Below are 18,552 nucleotides of genomic sequence, written 5' to 3'. Positions count from 1 at the left end.
TGTTCCGATTATTAACGTCGTCGAAAGTCCGAGGAATTTGTCCTGATTTGCTAGGATATATATTTTTTTAAAATGATTTAAGGCGCGTCAACATCTAAGGTTATTGGTGCCCGGAGCTTTTACCCAGTGCACTGCCGGCCTCTGGACAGTGAGCTGTAAGAAGCTCCTAGGAAGAGAAAATCAAAGGGTCAGCAGCTGGATTCAAACCCAGGACCTACGCATGGGAGTCCAGTACTCTAACCGTATAGCTAATCCCTTCCCTTTGCCAGGATATTACTGCGGATGAGTGTCTTAAAAGAATAGATGTAGGATAACACAATCTGATGGCTAATTTGTAGATGAGGATTTTTGAGTGATCATTATTAATTCGCGTAAAAGGAGGTGGTAAAAGTAGTCTAGTGTTTTATTTCCCGGAGGTATGTACCGGTCACTGCGTAGGCAGAGTTGATGGGCAGAAGGAGAGGAACTGCTAAGCGGTAGCACTCACCATTGGTTGCCAGTCCTAAAGGAAGTCCCCGAAATTCAGTTAGCACGCAGAATGGTCAGGTGTATGGGTAGAAGCAAGAGGCTAAGAGGATATCCTATGAGTATTCAAGGTCTGTTTTTCTAAATTTCCAAAATTGGATACGTTCGTTCACACGGTACATCCCTTTGAAGCAGAGAACAGTTCGTTATTAATAAGGTGAATTTTTTTTTGTAAGAAATTCAATATAATACACATTACATTGATGATATAAGTACCTAAAGGATGGAGTAAGAAGTGGTGGCTAGGCCAGCTTTGAGAGGTCCTCCTCGTACTAGAGTCTGCTGGAGAGTGGTTGTTGGAGGTGGCACCTGTATATGCGGTGGGTGGACGCCCCACCCTGAAAGTGGCGTTCATACCGACCTCGGCTATCGATTTGAGATTACACGATTATGCTAATGTCACCAATGTAGAGCGGCCCAATCCAAAATACTAAAAATTTTAGGAGAAATCCAATTTTTGTTTTGTTCCCATTTTTGTGGTTATTTCTTTTGATTTACTTTGTTTCAAATTTTAGCAAATACTACTTCCTCGAAGAAGAAGAAAAAAAGAGATTCTTATCCCCATTTTAGATTTTATCTCCTTCCATTTTTGACTTATTATTTTGAGGTTCGCCGATGTTTTTGGAGAGTTTGAAGAAAGTTGTCTTTTCAAAGACTAGAGCCCGGACTTAGGAGAGCATTCAGTATTCCCACTTTCCAGCGAGCAAATTCGGAGCGGGTTGGTTACTCCAATCAGCCGGCTATTTGTCCCGGAAATTTCCAAAGAAACCTGAAAGGTTAAGGGTTAGAGGACCTCAAACGAGCTTTTTTTTTAGGGCTACCATTTCGGTAGATCTGGCGAGGTGACTGAGCAGGGAGGTGCATAGGAAAAGGATTGGTCACCCCTAAAATCTGAGTTCTTTCCCCAAAAACTTCCCTGAACTACCCGTCGGTCCCTTAATCCCAGGAGACATCTTCAATGAAGTATTGGAGTGGGCCACGATTAGTACCAAACAGTGTTTATAACTCCACTTTCTATCCGGGGACATTCCTGGAGAGCCTGGGTAATTACCAGGAGAAGACGGTTAAGTTGGCTATCACTAATAGCCGAATCCCGCTTTATCTTCTAGCAATTCCCTGGAGAACGTGGGTGAGTTATACCGCGTCACCTGGGGATGCTGTAGAGCGGACGGACTCACCTGGGCATCAATGAGGAAGATCTAAACAAGGGTCCAGCACAGAAAACCAAAGGAACACTTACTTAATGACCAATCAAAACAAAAATCTCTGTACTCTGTTCATAAAGACAATGTTTCTCCTTTGCATTTTGGGATTCTTTTTATTAGGGGCTACTATTTTGGTATATCTGGTAAAAGGGCCTACCAAGCTCTCGCTGTAAACACCAGAAATAGAACTCCTAATTTGACGTTGCTGTATAACAATTTTCTATCAAATTACGAAAAAATTGGCCAATCTACTGTCAATAAGTTTTTCGAAACATTGTCTAAGGGCAAAAATGGACTTTAGAAACATAAGGGGAGGATGATCAAGGACAGTAGCGTGGTTTTAAGGTAGAGGCTAGCCTAAATATTTTACTGAAAAAGAAAAAATTGCTATTTTCCCCCCAGATAACTTCATTTAAGGGAAATTTTGAGAAAAGTGTTAGGTTAGTTTTCCATCTAAAGTGTAATCTCCTTGTAATTCAATTTCAATTTCTGTTGGAACCAATATGTTGCTGAGATTTAGAGTTGCAAGAAAATGTTGTAAGTTAGAATGTTAAGAATTGTAGAGGAGCAGAAAACGAAGCGAGCGTTCCCATTCTCCAGATTACTCCCCAGTACCTACTAACATTTTGACCTTAGATTTTGTTAGAAATGTTTTTCATGGAAATGAATTTGAAGGGTTTTGGAGGACTCTTTAAATTACCCAAAACTCCATAAAGTGTAACTCCTTAATAAAGCCAAGTGGAATTTAGGTAAGCATTCCAAGTTTAGAGAATGCTAGTAAGACACGAGTTGTGAGAGCGCGTTTCAACCAGTTTGTTTTAGTTGCAACTATTATTGAAGTTCTATAATTTATGAAAATAAAAACAAATATCCCCTTCAGAAAAAAAGAAAAAAGGCTGCTTTAAAAGAATACAAAAAACGGAAACCACATACACACACTTCCTTTATAATCACGCCCATATGAAGTTGTCGAGAATACAAAGCAGCTGTCTGTATGTTCACAGCCTTCTAAATAACTTGTGAGTTGTACTCACCACGGTGCCTTAATGTTTCATTCCTATCTACAGTATATTTATCTTCAAACATAATTTAATTTCACATTAGTTAACACTTACCAGAGAGGAGCGCTATTTGATGCTCACTGAGGCTTTAGGCCGCCTCGGCTTTGTGCAAGTAAAGGAGAAACATTGTCTTTATGAACAGAGTATAGAGATTTTTGTTTTGATTGATCATTAAGTAAGTGTTCCTTTAGTTTATCTGAGCTGGACCCTTGTTTAGATCTTCCTCATTGATGCGCTGGTGAGTCCGTCCGCTCTACAGCATCCCCAGGTTACGCGGTATAACTCACCCACGTTCTCCAGGGAATTGCTAGAAGATAAAGCGGGATTCGGCTATTAGTGATAGCCAACTTAACCGTCTTCTCTCTAAATATTCTGAAGAAAGTTCCCCTTTTATGGGGGTAATTCTTCTTCAAGTCGTCGTCCTGGTAATTACCCAGGCTCTCCAGGAATGCCCCCGGATAGAGCGTGGAGTTCTAAACACTGTTTGGTACTAATCGTGGCCCAATACTTCATTGATCATGTCTCCCGGGATTAAGGGTCCGACGGGTAGTTCAGGGAAGTTTTTGGATAAAAAAGAACTCAGATTTAAGGGATAACCATTCCTTTTCCTATGCACCTCCCTGCTCAATCACCTTGCCAGATCTACCAAAATGGTAGCCCCAAAAAAAAAGCTGGTTTGAGGTCCTCTAACCCTTTATCCTTACAGGTTTCTTTGGAAATTTCCGGAACAAATAGCCGGCTGATTGGAGTAACCAACCCGCTCTGAATTTGCTCGCTGGAAACTGGGAATACTGAATGCCCTCCTAAGTCCGGGCTAGTCTTTGAAAAGACAACTTTCTTCAAACCTCTAACTTTACAAAAAACATCGGCGGGCCTCGAAATAATAAGTTAAAAATGGAAGGAGATAAAATCTAAAATGTGGATAAGAATGAAATCTATTTTTGTTTTGTTTACATTAAGAATTTGAACGAAATGGACGAGGAAGAAGGTTGGGAATAGGGGTAGAACAAAGTCGTGTGAGTGTTCACGTCACTTTTATTGATTGTTTCTATGAGTGAACAAAGAAACGGAAATAGTCCAAGAACTTTGTTAGAACACTCGCAACGATTGCACTCAAAATAAACTAGGGATCCCATTTTTGGAATAAAACCTGGACCAAGGTGAGAGAGTTGAAGATGTTAGTAAATAATGGCTTCGCCAGACATTCTGGAGGGAGCTGGAGCCAGGTCTAATAGGGGAAGCCAAACCGATATCTCCAGCCATCTCTCCCCCTCTGGTTAGCTCACTCTACCTGGATGTTAACATTCCTTCCACTTTACCCTTGTTTATAAATTAACTTCAGCACCAGATGAACAACCAAGCTACTGTTGTTTCTAAAGAGGACGTTCTTTAAAAAGAAAAAAAAACAACTTATTAGTTTGAAGATAAAAATAAATACCCCGTTAGTGCATACTTCTCTTCTTGAGCCGCGCGCACCTCCCACCATCCACTAAATATAAAGCAACTAACGAGCCGAGAAGAAAGACATGGGACAGGCCTACCAACCTCTCGCTGTAAATAACCAAAAATAGAACACCTAATTTGACGTTGCTGTATAACAACAAACGTCACTCTCTTAAATTATAATATATGTACTACGTGTGATTGTTGATGGCAGCAAAGTCTAGTCCAGATTTAGAATGCACTAACACCCTTAAGATAACACCTTATAGAGATTTATTTAGTTTTTTCTTAATGGCGGATGATCAGAGTTTAAATTTTAGGGCAGAGGTTTCAAAACACGGACTAAATTTCGACATTAAGTTTTTACTTGAAGTACAGGAAACTAGCCAAGCGCAAACTTTCTCCTTTAATTTTCATGACTGTTTTGATCCGAAGAAGTAGCAGTGTGGAAAGCGAACAATAGTTTAAGCGGCCAAAAGGGGCACCCGTTTGGGTAGGCGAAGACCAAGAAGCGGTTCTCTATGGATTACCCATTTAGTTTGAAGAACCACTCATTTAGTGCCTCCATGCGTCTTAGAAGTGACCTACACTTGTCTCATCCTAGACCAGGCTGAGTTGGCCCATGCCAACTTGTTTGTAGGACATGATATCCCCACCGATGAGGGGTGGGCGGGGAACAATGGGCATTAGGATTGCCTGCGGTTCTTCCCCTTTTTGGTGGAACCGCCCGTCGTAAGCAATCTAATCTAATCCCCACAGTGCTGATCGCCATGCACCCACCAACAAGACATGAGAGCTCGCGGAGTGCAGGCGAGATAAACGCAGAGTGTGCCACTCCTTCATTAGAATGATTTTCTCCAGTAAATATGCAAATCCTGGAGTGTTTCCTAAGGGAAAATGGTCCATTAAAGTGCCGTTTCAGTATAATGTACGCTTTTACTTTCTATAAGTATAAAATTTCTTCCTGAATTAGAAGTTGAAAGAATGTTGGTCCACCGGATGTTCAAAGAGTTCCACTTAAACTTTAAACAGCCAATTTAGGGCCTATCATTTTTCCTTTGAACTTTTGTTTTTACCTTGGAATATTGATTTTAGTGGAGGGCCAAGAGGAAGTGAAGGGTCATCACGCCGCCCTTATATTTAGTAACATTTTACTAAGAAAAATGTATAATTGTGAAATCTACGTATTTTTCTTTCTCGTTCTTATAGTACCAATTAAGAGGAAGTTGAGATTTTCTATACTCTTTGAGTTTTCCCTGGCAATATCCGTCTTGAGCTCCCCTGTGTTAGAATAAGAGGTCTTTGCGAAGTCTCTGTGTGTGAGTGGTAAATCACCGGAAGTGCAGACTAGTTATTGGTAACCAGTGCCGCCATGGTAGCCAGCCGGAAGCTATTGGAAAAATCGTGCTAATCAAAAGTGCCGCTTACAGAATAGTTTTGGGGGATAGGAAGAGGGCGATTTTCTCGGTAACTTCATACGCTCAGTTCTGCGGAAGTAGTGCTTTCAAGATTGCCATTAAAGAGTCATTTAGGCATAATGAGCGACCTAATTTCCTGTTTTATTCTTATTAAATCGGATTATAAAATAAATGTTGTGAATTCGCGGGCCATAGAATCCTGTGAGTGCGCTCCCTAATTTTTGTCCAAAAATGTTTGTTTTAATGTAAAATTTATCAATTATAAAATTCAAAATATTGAATCAAAGAAGTGGGGGTATGTGGAACAGTCGACTAATGCAAGAGAAGATAAATACTGTCTTAAAATTAAATGTTTCTCTCTATTTGTGATATAATTTTGATCTGTGTGTTCTAATACAAGTTATAGTTATTTAAACTTGAGTCAGTCCTTATCGTTATCTCCAAAACTAACTAATATTAATAGTTTCTCTAATGATAGTTGTAGTTCATTTGATGTGCCCTCCTTGTAGAACTCAAAAAACTATTATTTTTGTTATAGTTGAGCTTCAAAAAAAACCCTTCATTTTCAGTACGTATGAATTTGGTAAAGTAAATGCATGATAGTTTGTTGATTTATGTTTTACTTGTACTGCTTCTATTTGCAGCCTGCATTGCCTCTATAGGAGTGGACTGCAGGGTGTCGTTGATAACTGCATTTCCACTTGTAAATTGGGACTATGTGCATTTCATTGTTAGCTGTTAATTGGTGATTGCTTAGCTTGCCTGTTTAGGCTTAGCCAGTCCGTTAGCTATGCGGATTACATCCTCCCTACTTATTCTCTTATATTTGTTCTTTTCAAGGAGTTACTCCGGAAGGAAATGTTTCTTTCTCTCTCTTTCACTTTTACTACCTTGAAAGACCAGTGATGCAAGCTTCTCTGCTTTGGCCATTGTAGTAATAAGACAATTTATCAAGTAAAACTATAAAAGAAAATAGAGATAGTAGTGAGGATCCTAAAAGAAGGTGTATTTCCGGTGAAAATTCTTAGAAGCAAGTAGGACAGATTGAGGATGGCGGCACTGCTTCCTGTCGTACTTGTAGTATTGATAGAAGGTACCGTTAACTCGTTAATGGTCCAAATTTAGTGTAGAGTAAACTGAAGGGAGTTTTGGACCCAGGTAAAGAGATTTCCCAACGACAGGTGTGTGTTTGTGGGACAGGTGTTTCCTGTTTAGTTGTTCACCTGGATGTTGAAGTCCGCTGATTGTTTCATTGTCAGGCTTATTGTTGTTTCTATTAAGTACCTATATAATTAGGAACATTTGAAACATAGTTTATTGACGTATTTGCGTGTCTTGAAATAATAGACGTTCTCTTCTTGTTGCTTGGCAAGTCTCAAGTAAGTATCACCCATTATTATTTTAAAGATGTGTCCCTTTTATTGAAAACATCTCCGGAGGAATTGAAGGGAACATTTAGAGGAGAGTTAAGTTTCTTAACCATCCGGATATGTGACCACAAGATTTTCAACAAACTCGATCGAAACGTATGTACCACTTTACTAATTCGGGTTCCGGATTTGAAAGTCATAACCAGCTAGCTACTTTCTTTATAAACCCCAAAATTTCTAAATAAATTAATATAAATTTTGCACTTAAGTCAACAATTTCCTTCAGAACTTCGAAAGATTTTTCTAAGAAAGATTATTTAAGTTGAAATTAATGATCTAGAGAGGCGTATATAATTTATTAATAGTGTTTAGAGAAATACGGATCAATTCCGGGTAGGGGCCCTGCAAAGTCTACGCTGATTATTCTGTGAAATAATTCGAGAAAATTTCAAATAATGACAATCGGTCCATTCTTCCATTATATCTTTTAAATTTAGTTTTATCTTTTTAGACCAATCTTTTAACTTTTACAACATTTTGTGTGTGTGTAAGTAAACTTATATTAAGAAAATGCACTGAAAAAAAATTTAAGATAAAAACTACGAATAATCAATCACGTTCGACGTTTTCTTAATACATAATAGATATTATTATGGCGCAAAGTATAAAAGAAACTATAATTTCTTTAGTAATAAATAAAATAAAGAACCATTTTGTACATTTTGGCAATAGAAGATTTCATTGGTTGTAGGCGTGGCCTGCTTGATGTGGGTGTGGCCAGCTAACTCAAGCACGGCTTCCTATTGACTCCACAAACCGCCTACATTTCTCACTTCAAATCTTCATTGTAATTGGTCAGTTATTGATTTCCTATTATTGCTGATTAAAATAAGTTTTTTTTGGCGCATCAACAGCTGAGGTCATTAGCGCCCGGAGCTTTTTCCAGTGCACTGCCGGCCTCCGGACAGTGTTCTCTCGTTACAGACAACACTGTCCATCACCGGACAGTGAGCTGTAAGAAGCTCCTAGGAAGAGAAAATCTAAGGGTCAGCTGCTGGATTCGAACCCGGGACCTCCGCGTGGGAGTCCAGTATGCTAACCTCATAGCTAATCCCTTCCCTCTAAAAAATAAGTTTTAAATTTGTTTATACAATTTTTCCCCCATAGGTATTTAATGAATAATCAGAATGTGCAATAAAAAAAAAAATTAATAGAAAATAGGCCACAAATCATGATTTTTCTTCAGTAATGTTTTCTCTTTTATGATATTAATGCTAGCGGAAGTAAAAAAGTTAAGAGCTAATGAGTTATTTTATTGGAAAAATGAAAAAGAGAACTTTTCATATTGCTCACTTCCGAATCAGCTGTTGTTTAAGATTATTTGCAAACAAAACTAAATCTAAATAGGCTTCAGACTACTCAAAGAGCTATAGAGAGGAGAATGCTAGGAGTTAGTCGGAAGAATAAAGCCAAGAGCACATTTATGAGAGAGCAAACTGGTTTGATGGATATTATAAGAAAGGTGAAGATGGCAAAGTGGAAATGGGCAGGAAAGCTGATGAGAGTGAAAGATGGTCGTTGGACAAATCGAATTACTAACTGGTCTCTGGAATTCAGGAAAAGAAGGGTCGGCAAACAAAAGAAGAGATGGGCGGATGACATCTTAAAACATGCTGGACCATCATGGACTAGGAAGGCGAAAGATCAAGGATTGTGGAGTTTAATGGGAGAGGCCTATGCTCAGTAGTGGGCCTGGTTTCAAGAATTACTCAATATTATATTATTCTTTCTTTTTGAAAAGTTATTATTTTATTTGTTTTATTAATAACATGTATTATGTATACAAAAAATGTACTATTCTGAAACCAAATAAATGGCTTTATTATTATTATTAATTATAACAGTTAAAAAGGTTATAGTGTTACCTTATAGAAATTTAAAATGGATTCTAGTGATGCCTGTTTAGAAAACACTCCTCCATCAATAAAAGAAACAGCAGAAAATGTAATAAGTAATGTAAATACGTAAGTAATGTAAATAATTGTAATATAACAATAAATGTTTATAATAAATAAATTACTTTTTGTAGACTGTAAAAATGAAATTTTTAATTTTTCTAGTTAATAAATCTAATGGTTGCAGAAAAAATATAATATTTAACTCGAGTGTCAAGTATTTACCTCACACTCAGCAATTTGCGCTTGCACTCGCCTCGCTTCGCTCGCTCGTGCGTGCAAACCCTGCCTCGCGTGAGGAAAAGTACTACTTTCCACACTTGTTAAATAAATAACTATTATTAACCATTAAATAAAATCCAAGGCCTCTAGACCGGGAATCGAACCCAGTACCACAATACATATTAGTTTTACAGTTCTCGCCTCTAACCGCTCGGCTACCGTGGCGCCTGCCATTCCATTCAAAAAAAAAGAAAAGGAACTAGTAATATACGTCATGGAAAAATCGTCCGCCCAGAAATGACCGCATTAATGAATAGACTTTTCACTTTTTCTAAGACTTTTTCCGCATTACTTCGCGTTTACATACAAAGTTTTAATTTGAATAATTTTCTATGAAAAGACGTTTTAGGCATTTTGAATGAACGATTATTCACCATATACAGTCAACAGAATTTGCAATCCAAGCAATAAAAAACATGACCAAACATGCTCGCGCTCCAGTGGGCATAAGATTTTCATAAGTTGTGACAAAAAATTGAATTCTTATTAATTTTTTTCTGTGTACACACTATTAATAAATGTACTGTGTGGAAATGCAAAACGTAGGGTTCGCTAAGCTTAAGTATTAATGAGTATCACTGGAAGAAACATGCAGCAGCGGACAGCTTGCGAGAGAGCTTGGAACGCTACGAGGGGGTAACCCTGAATCGATCGTCGGGTCTCCTACCCCAGACTTGTATCCACTTGTTTAAAAGCGTCGCCTCTCCATAGACTTTTCTTGACCGGCCACTAATTCTTAGATCGTTTATGTATGTAAGATAACCTTACTTTCTTCCAACCTACAATGTTCCTTCTTTGGTACACGTCCACAATAACACTTTAATGAATTTTCCGAAGAGTGCTTTTAAGGAATTTTCAATGTGGGAATGCTTAGCAAATATAAAGTACTATTTTTAGTTTTTCAGTTAGAATGTTTGTCTTTAGGAGAAGTAGACTTCTTGGCGTGAACTAAGAGCATTTCATTCCAACAACTTACAGCATCCCTTAACTCACAATAAACAAAATGTCTGCAGAAAAAAAAGGCGATGTGAGCAACTATTTAGGTAGAGTTTTTTTTCTGGCAAACTCTAGCTGGACAGAATTACAGGATGTCGAGCGATCCGTGTCGAAAAAATGGATGGCAAAGGGGGTGACTGTACGAACCGAAATTTGAACCTCTGAGTCTCTCAGTACACCGTCGGCGTGACTAACTAAGTCGATCTTTCCCCGAGAGTCTGCAAAGTTACCAAGTGATGGAAATTAATTACCATCGGTAAACAGACTCCTGTCACTAGGATGACTTTTGGAGAGTTCATTTTTTTGCATCTTAACAGGTCCTCCTTAATTCTCCTCAATATCCTTCTTTCGAAAGAGATGCATTTTGTTCATCTCGTTTAAGAGTCCTGCACTTGGAAACTTATGATACTATGGATCTTGTTAGTGTTTTATACACAAGATCTCAAATTGTCTCTACTTACCTACCTTGGTCTGAAATTACGTGTAAATCCAAAATAAATTGTATTTCCTGTTAATATTCGGTGGCATTCTGGAGCCTGGAGAGCTCCTTAATCTGAGAGAGCGTTGGGGAGATGGCGAGATTCAACATTCCTGATGAAATAAAATTTGAAATGATTGGGCAATTTCATCAATTAGTAGATTAATTTTCAGCATTACTCCAATTCTCTCCATTTCAGTTATTATGGAGATGTGCCTTCCATATATGAAATTAGCGGAAGGGGTGAACGACGTAGAGAAGATTACTAGGAGAGAAGATGGAATTGGATTGGTGGCAGACTGAAGTGCTAGTCCCCGATCTACCACCAGCATCACATCTCCTGTTGGCTCCCCTTGCATCCCTGTTCGCGTACAACCCACAAAGCACAACATATCTACACGCTTTACCACTCCAGACATCGTTTTCTTGTTTTTTGCAGCTACCTGCTGCATTTCATAGCTCTTCAAATGTAGAATATTCTAGATTAATTGTACTTGAGTAATCATCATGAGTAACCACTAAGATTTAAGTTGAGACTTTGAATATTTCTGGCTTATATGAATGGTTTGCCAGACGTTTAGAAAATGCACAATATGTACTTTTTTTGCCGATGATTTGAAACATTTTCGAATTAGAAGACACTCAGTCGAGACAAAAAAACCAGCTGATAGACCAATTAAGAACTGCTTAAATCTAAACTTTACGAAATAAGCAATTATTTTCACTAGGGAGAAAACCTACTTTTGATCTTTTAGGCTCAGAAGACATTCTCTCCTAAATAGTCCTAAGGAATGAGACACTTCGGAATGGTACACTACCAAGTTTAGATTAATTTAGTATCGGCACCAGACAGAAGGCAGGGCATTATGCATCGTTCTAAAACTTGACTTCTTTGTTTTATATTAATATTTCTATTTTTTACTAAGTATTTCAATGACCAGTATTTTTTCCAGGCAAGCGTAATTCGTCTTTCTACTTCTTTGCTGGTCCTGTCATCAAAACTAATATAAACTGTTTCTTTAACCCATTTTAGTTTGACATTGTCTAGAGAAATGTCTTTAGTTTTATTATTGGGATTTGTAAATAAAACAGTTTTGTCAAGGTTAATAACTAGTCCTGCCTCTCTGCTAGCTGCCTCTAGTTCTACTACCAGCAGTTTTCCTAAATCTTCGCACGTATTGGCAAACAATACTAAATCATCAGCGAATCTGAGGTGACTGAGTTTCCTTCCTTCTACAGTGATGCCATAATCTTTCCAGTTTAAACATCTAAACAGTTCTTTAAGAGCACAGTTAAACAGAACAGGTGACAGTGGGTCTCCTTGTTTAACTCCCCTTTCAATGCTAAAATAAGGTCCTTTCCTGTCTGTCACTATTCTTGCTTTGCTGTCCCTGTATACTGATTTAATAATGTTTATATATTTATTGCATATATTTTGAGATTTTAATGCATGGAACATAAACGAATGCTTCAGGGAGTCGAAAGCTTTCTTATCTGTTATAATTAAAAATATATAATTATTAATTAAAGTATTATTTTTATTTCTATATTCCTTTCAAATTTTATTTTATTTTTTAATATTCGTTTTTTAATTATTTAGTTACGTTAAATAAGCTTATTAAAGTTTTACAGAAAATATTTATGTTAATAACAAAACTTCTTATATCAAGGAAGCACAATAAAGTTTTTCCACTCACTAGTGAGGAAAGTGACACTAATGGGAATTTTTCCCCACTAGTGTGGGAAGTTGGGCATTACACAGCTGATTTTAATTGAGTAATGAGAACTTCCCTACATGGTTGCAGAAAAAAGAAATTTACAGTAAAGTATGTTTGCTAGTCACCTCCGTCCACGACACCTAATTGGTAGTTGGACGCAAAGCCGGCTTGAAAAAATAGGCAATTACTTTGCTTTACTTACTTTATAGTTTGGGCTGTATTTAAAATGAAGTAATTATATTGTATTATCGTTAATATTTAGGTACATTGTATCTGTACATTTTATTATAATATAAAGGAGGAAGAGGCGTACACTATACTTAAATGGTCCTTTACTGAGAAGATTATCGCCATCCCCTTGCCCAAGAGTCCCTTTAACCGAACGGCAAAAATGTCTCCATGTAGACCAACACTAGTGCGAGGAGGACGAGAAAATGAATAAAAGTAACTTCCGTTTGTGCAAATCTCATCAAACTCTGTACTTTACCAACAATTTCAACTCTCTTTGGAGTGAAAATTTGCAACTCGAAAATTGTATATGATTGCAATACTTTTTAGGCAAGAGAAAATTAAAAGATAACCAATTTGATGGAGTCACGAAAAAAGAAAAAAAATAATAAACAATCTTTTGTGTGGGGATATTCAGTAAAACTTGGGGAAATTTCCATTTCGAAACTTTGATGGTACCACTGCTTGAATCGTATTCCTACACTGCAGATTATGGTAAACCACCAGGTGAGAACAGCAACACCTTGGCTTCTACTGCAGTACAATTAAAATAGAGAAGTTTTTCAAAGTTTTATTTAATGACTTTTCCTTTTTTTTATTATTATTATTAAACTTTTGTGAGTAAAAGTGAAAACTGTTTAATACTTTTCCATGTTGTAGAAAACTAGCGCCTAAATCTAGACAGGAAGTCCCAATAATTTTAGATGCGCAAAACGACCCACGCGTACACTCCAAACTTAAGATCCTATTTTTTCGAGACTCCTTTTCAGGTTTGTATCAAACCGAGGACTGAATGGAAGGTGAACTGGACGGACCAGTACCGGAAGGGAGGCATGTGGTTTACCGATGGCTCCAAGATGGACTGTGGGACTGGGTCTGGAGTGTATGGGGTTAAACCCGAGGTACTCATAGAGAGATCTCTTGGGAGATACGCCACTGTCTTCCAGGCCGAGGTTTTTGCTATTAAAATATGTGCTGAGGAAAACCTGCGGATGGAACCTAGAAATAGGGAGATTCGTATCTTTTCGGACAGCCAGGATGCACTGAAGGCTCTTGTATCCTTCAGAATGACCTCTTCCCTGGTTTGGGAATGCAGGAAGGCCCTAGATCTACTGGCGCGGCACAACAAAGTTCGGTTGGAATGGGTGTCGGGCCATGTGGGTATTAAAGGGAATGAAAAAGCTGATTATCTGGCCAGGAATGGAGCTAACACTCCTTTCATCGGTCCAGAGCCTGTCCTGGGGATCACCAGGGGTTCGGTTCGTGCGGCTCTCAGAGATTGGATCTGGAGGGAGCATGAAAAGGACTGGGTGATGTGTCCTGGGGTTAAACACAGCAAAACCTTGATGCCTTGGCTGTGTAAGCAAAGATCCAAAGAGACCCTGTGTTTGGGCAGAAATCAGATTTCTCTGATTACAGGCCTATTCACGGGGCACGGTAGGTTTAAAAAGCATCTGTGCAGGGTGGGGCTTATCAGCTCGGAGCCGCTGTGCAGATTATGTCAGGAAGAGGAGGAAACGGCCTCTCACCTGTTGTTCGATTGCGTTGCAATCGAACGTTTGCGCTATGAAACCTTTGGAACGTTGAGGCCGAAGGAGATAGTAGCGCAAAAAGAACTAGTAGGGAAGGTCCTCAACCTCTTTAGGAGGGGAGGGTTCGCTTACTAGAACTAAGAAGGGGCTGGCACAATAAGTCTTTTGTGGCTGCAGTGCCATGGGGCTAGGTCCCGTCCCGTCTACCATCTTATCTTATGTTATCTTAAGATCCTATTTTCACAGATTTGGATCTAGTAAAAAACTATGTAATAATCTTTGGGAAAAACTCGCCGCGTAAGTTTTCAAGAGATGTAATAATTTGGGTGTTGCTTTTTGGAAAAACTATTTAGTAAAAACGCTTTGAACTTTTTAAAGTGCTTTTCCGTGGAAATTATATGGTTAATTTTATACTGTTTTGGGGGAAAGTTACCGGAAATAGATCCTCGCAAAGTTTGATTAGCTTATCATTTACCCAATTAAAAAAATATAAGATCCTTCGTTTAAGCTTGCTATGAGCTGTAATTGATTGCAATTGAAGAAATGTATGCTTTTTTTTTAGAAACTAGAGAACTAAATAATTGTTGCTGCGAGTAGTTTTCGTGTCTCTTTGTATACGTCTAGAGATTAAAACTGTCCGGTAGGACAGTTGTATAAGGGTTGATCATCAAAAACTGCACGAAAAAGCGTTAGGTTTAAAAACACCCAACTTTGACAATTTTTTTCTCTTTTTCTATAAAAGATAAAATTCCCAAATTTTCTTTAAAATATAGGGCAAATCCTCCTTTATGACTGTAATTTTTTTGCAACAGCCTAGATTTGATAGATATTGAGAAAAAAGATGCTCAAAATGAGCAAAAACGGCATTTTCAAAAAATGTTCTTGTTCTTGTTCTTCTTCTTCTTCTTGTTACCTTTTTTGTAAACAACGTAGCGCCTAAACGCGTGAACCGATTTTCATGAATGAGGTGTCATTCGATTCGGAATTTTATGTAGATGTGCCTTTTTGGGGTCTCGACGCTGTACATCGAATGGGAGAGGAGTTAGCCCCCTTTATGTAAGGCCCCCTCCAAAATTATTATTACTAATTACTCTGTAAATCTTGGCCCGATTTTGATAAAATTTGGTAGGGTGATAGGGTTAGGGCTCCCCTACGTAACATTAAAGCGACGATCTGCTCTTACACTTGTTAAGGGGAAGTATAGCAATCGTTGCAAATTATCGACACGTGAACCGATTTGCATGAATGAAGGGTCATTCGAATCGAAATTTTGTACAGATTTGCACTTTAAAAGTCTCGACGCCGTGCCTCATAAGGAGGGGAGTTTGCCCCACCCAAATAAGGCCCTTTCTAAAACTATTATTACCAATATTTCTATAACGCTTAGTCCGATTTTGATAAAATTCAGCTCGAATAAGTGGTTAAAGCTCCTCTACGTTGCTGATGCTCTTGCACCTACTAAGAGGAAGTACTGCAATCATTTAAATTATCAATGAGTGAACCGATTTAAATCAATGAATTGTCGTTCGATTAAAAGATCTTTGCCTCTTAGGAAGAAGTACTGCAATCGTAGTTTATTTTTCTTACTCCTCTTAAAAGGAAGTACTGAAATCGCAGTTTAATTTTGCTATTTACGTACAAATACCTTCCTATGTTATTCAAAATGCTTTTTCAAAAAAATTGTTATTGAGGATGGTTTGGGGGAACGCAACTATAATCATTCTTTAAAAAGATCTCTCCATTGGTAGTTACGGTTCCGACTTAACACCTTATCAGATTATAATGATAGAATTGTTTATTCCAAATTTTAAAAAAATCTGTAAAGAAGATATGTAACTTTGTAAAATAAACAAAAAGGAAAATCTATCCAAAAGGTACAAAAATCTCCTTAACAAAAACTTACAGTTTTAAAAGTTAAGTATAAGGGTTGATTAAACGCCAAAAGGTACACAAATCAGCGAGTACCCAACATTTCATTAATAGTTAAGTAATTCTACTGCATTAATTTTCATTAATAAGTTATTTTTTAGAATTTATTAGATGTCACAGACCCTTATGCTGGCCACTTCATTTATAATATTTTTTTGTTATAATTATGATAAATCACATAAATATGTACATGCATGTTAAAGTAGAAAAAGACAAAGTTAGAGTAGGCTACTGTCTTGAATTCGTCTTACCGAAATATTCGTGAGCACAAATAACACACAGTTAATAACAAGTAGATTATTCAACAATTATTCATTTCTCAATTGTAATTTAATTTAGTTCCCCTAATTTTACTTATAGTAAAATACTGGAATAATTAGCTGTCCTAAAAATATGCATATCTTATTTACTTTATATTGCATATATACAACATTGTGGGATGAATACCTAGATTGAGAATGTAATTGAAGAAAACTATATTATTTGCGATAAAGCCAGATAATTATTACCTATTATTATAAACGTTTGACTACTACATAAAATAACAATTACTTTAATCGAAGAATGAACTTAAACCGACGATTTTTATTTAAAATAAAAATAAATAAATAAAATAAACAAAATCATTGGTGTAAGTTTTTTATAAAAAAAAGTTTTGAATTTTTTTTTAAATTTTTTATAACGTTTTTCTTTTTAACCTGTAATTAATAGTTTGATTATTATAGATAACTAGATATTACAGTCAATCTACAGTGCTACTTGAACATATATTTTGTTGACGAAAATGGCCAGCATAAGGGTCTGTGACATCTAATAAATTCTAAAAAATAACTTATTAATGAAAATTAATGCAGTAGAATTACTTAACTATTAATGAAATGTTGGGTACTCGCTGATTTGTGTACCTTTTGGCGTTTAATCAACCCTTATACTTAACTTTTAAAACTGTAAGTTTTTGTTAAGGAGTCTTGACTACGAATGATCGTGAACAGCTCAAACTTGTTTCCGTTTTAGCTATCATCACCCACTTCCTGCTTCGATTAAGAAATCTGATTACTGTTAGAATGATTTTTTTTACTTTTTATTCGCTGAGAACTTCTTACTACTTAATACAACACAATGACTTGAAACTATTAGTAGCTAAGAGTCTAAAGTACGCTGTTCCCTTAATGACATGAAAAAAATGGATTCTTTAGAATAAATTTATTAATTGAAAACATGAAAAAAAAACCTAGAAAAATCAGGAACCATTCATTGCTTTTACACAAAATGCAAAAATTGATTCAGTAAAGTGATTTCAAATTTCAGCTCTTTGCGAATTTCATTTTAGAGTTATACTAATATGCAAAACTACTTTTTCAGCCTCATGGCAACCTCGTAAAAACTGATGTTTGGAATGGAAAACTTGAAATCGAAAAACTGTGAGATGTCATAACTTCCTGTTCAAAATAGCAAGAGCGAGAGAGTCAAAATGCCATGATGCTGTTTCCTCCGTTAGTGTTGAGAAAAGAAGTAGCTATTTGATTAACTACGATCTCTTGTCCAGTATATTTATGTGTAAAATGGTGTAAAATTTTAAGTATATTTAGTGCGCTAAATGTAAGTGAAAAAAAATAAAATGTATATATAGCAGTATAATGGGCAAGAAAAGTTTTTAAGAAGGCACAGCTTTACGGCAAAAGTTATTTCATGGCACTTTGCCACCACCTTCAGCTTACAACTTCTTAAGACAATTCAGACGGCATATTTTTTTGACTATGATGATGCCAGATGTTTGGGAAATTGCCATAAAAATAAAATAAAAACGTAATTTATCATCTAAAATATACAGTGCTGCCTTAATCGCTGTAGGACAGATGATAAAAGCTTTCTTGCTTTGTTTTCTTGTGTTCAAAAGCCGTGGTTGCAAATGCAGATCTAGCCGTATTGGCTTTAAGATGTACATACATTGCCAAAACTCCATCAATTGGGGCTTGGACATTCCAAGATTGAATAGCATTTTGAGAATAAGTTTGCTCGTAAGATTCAGAATCTTGTTGTCCGAATAACAGAAAGAGAGAGCGAGAAATAAAGAACAGAATGAAGACAGCTGCACCCACCTCTGGTCCACTAGCCGCATCACGCTTCCACAATGTACAATTTGAAATAACACCCATTATGAATAGTGACCGCACATTGTGAATAGTTTCTTCAATGAGTCAACATTCAATTAAGATCAATTTGTGTTGGATATTAAATGAATAGCCTGCATCCGCGCTTCTACGCATTAAACTTACATAATCTTCCATAATGGATCGCCCCGCCATGTACAATATATTACGGCTTTGCTAAATTATATTGGGCAATTAGACTACTGCGCATCATAAGAGGAATGTATTGCAGTTTTGTACATTTTCTATTTCCTGTTTTGAA

Source organism: Rhodnius prolixus, unplaced genomic scaffold, assembly GCF_049639745.1.
Source record: "Rhodnius prolixus isolate KJV_2025 unplaced genomic scaffold, Rpr scaffold_2, whole genome shotgun sequence".
Lineage (NCBI taxonomy): Eukaryota > Metazoa > Arthropoda > Insecta > Hemiptera > Reduviidae > Rhodnius > Rhodnius prolixus.
Note: the sequence above shows the minus strand (reverse complement) of the source record.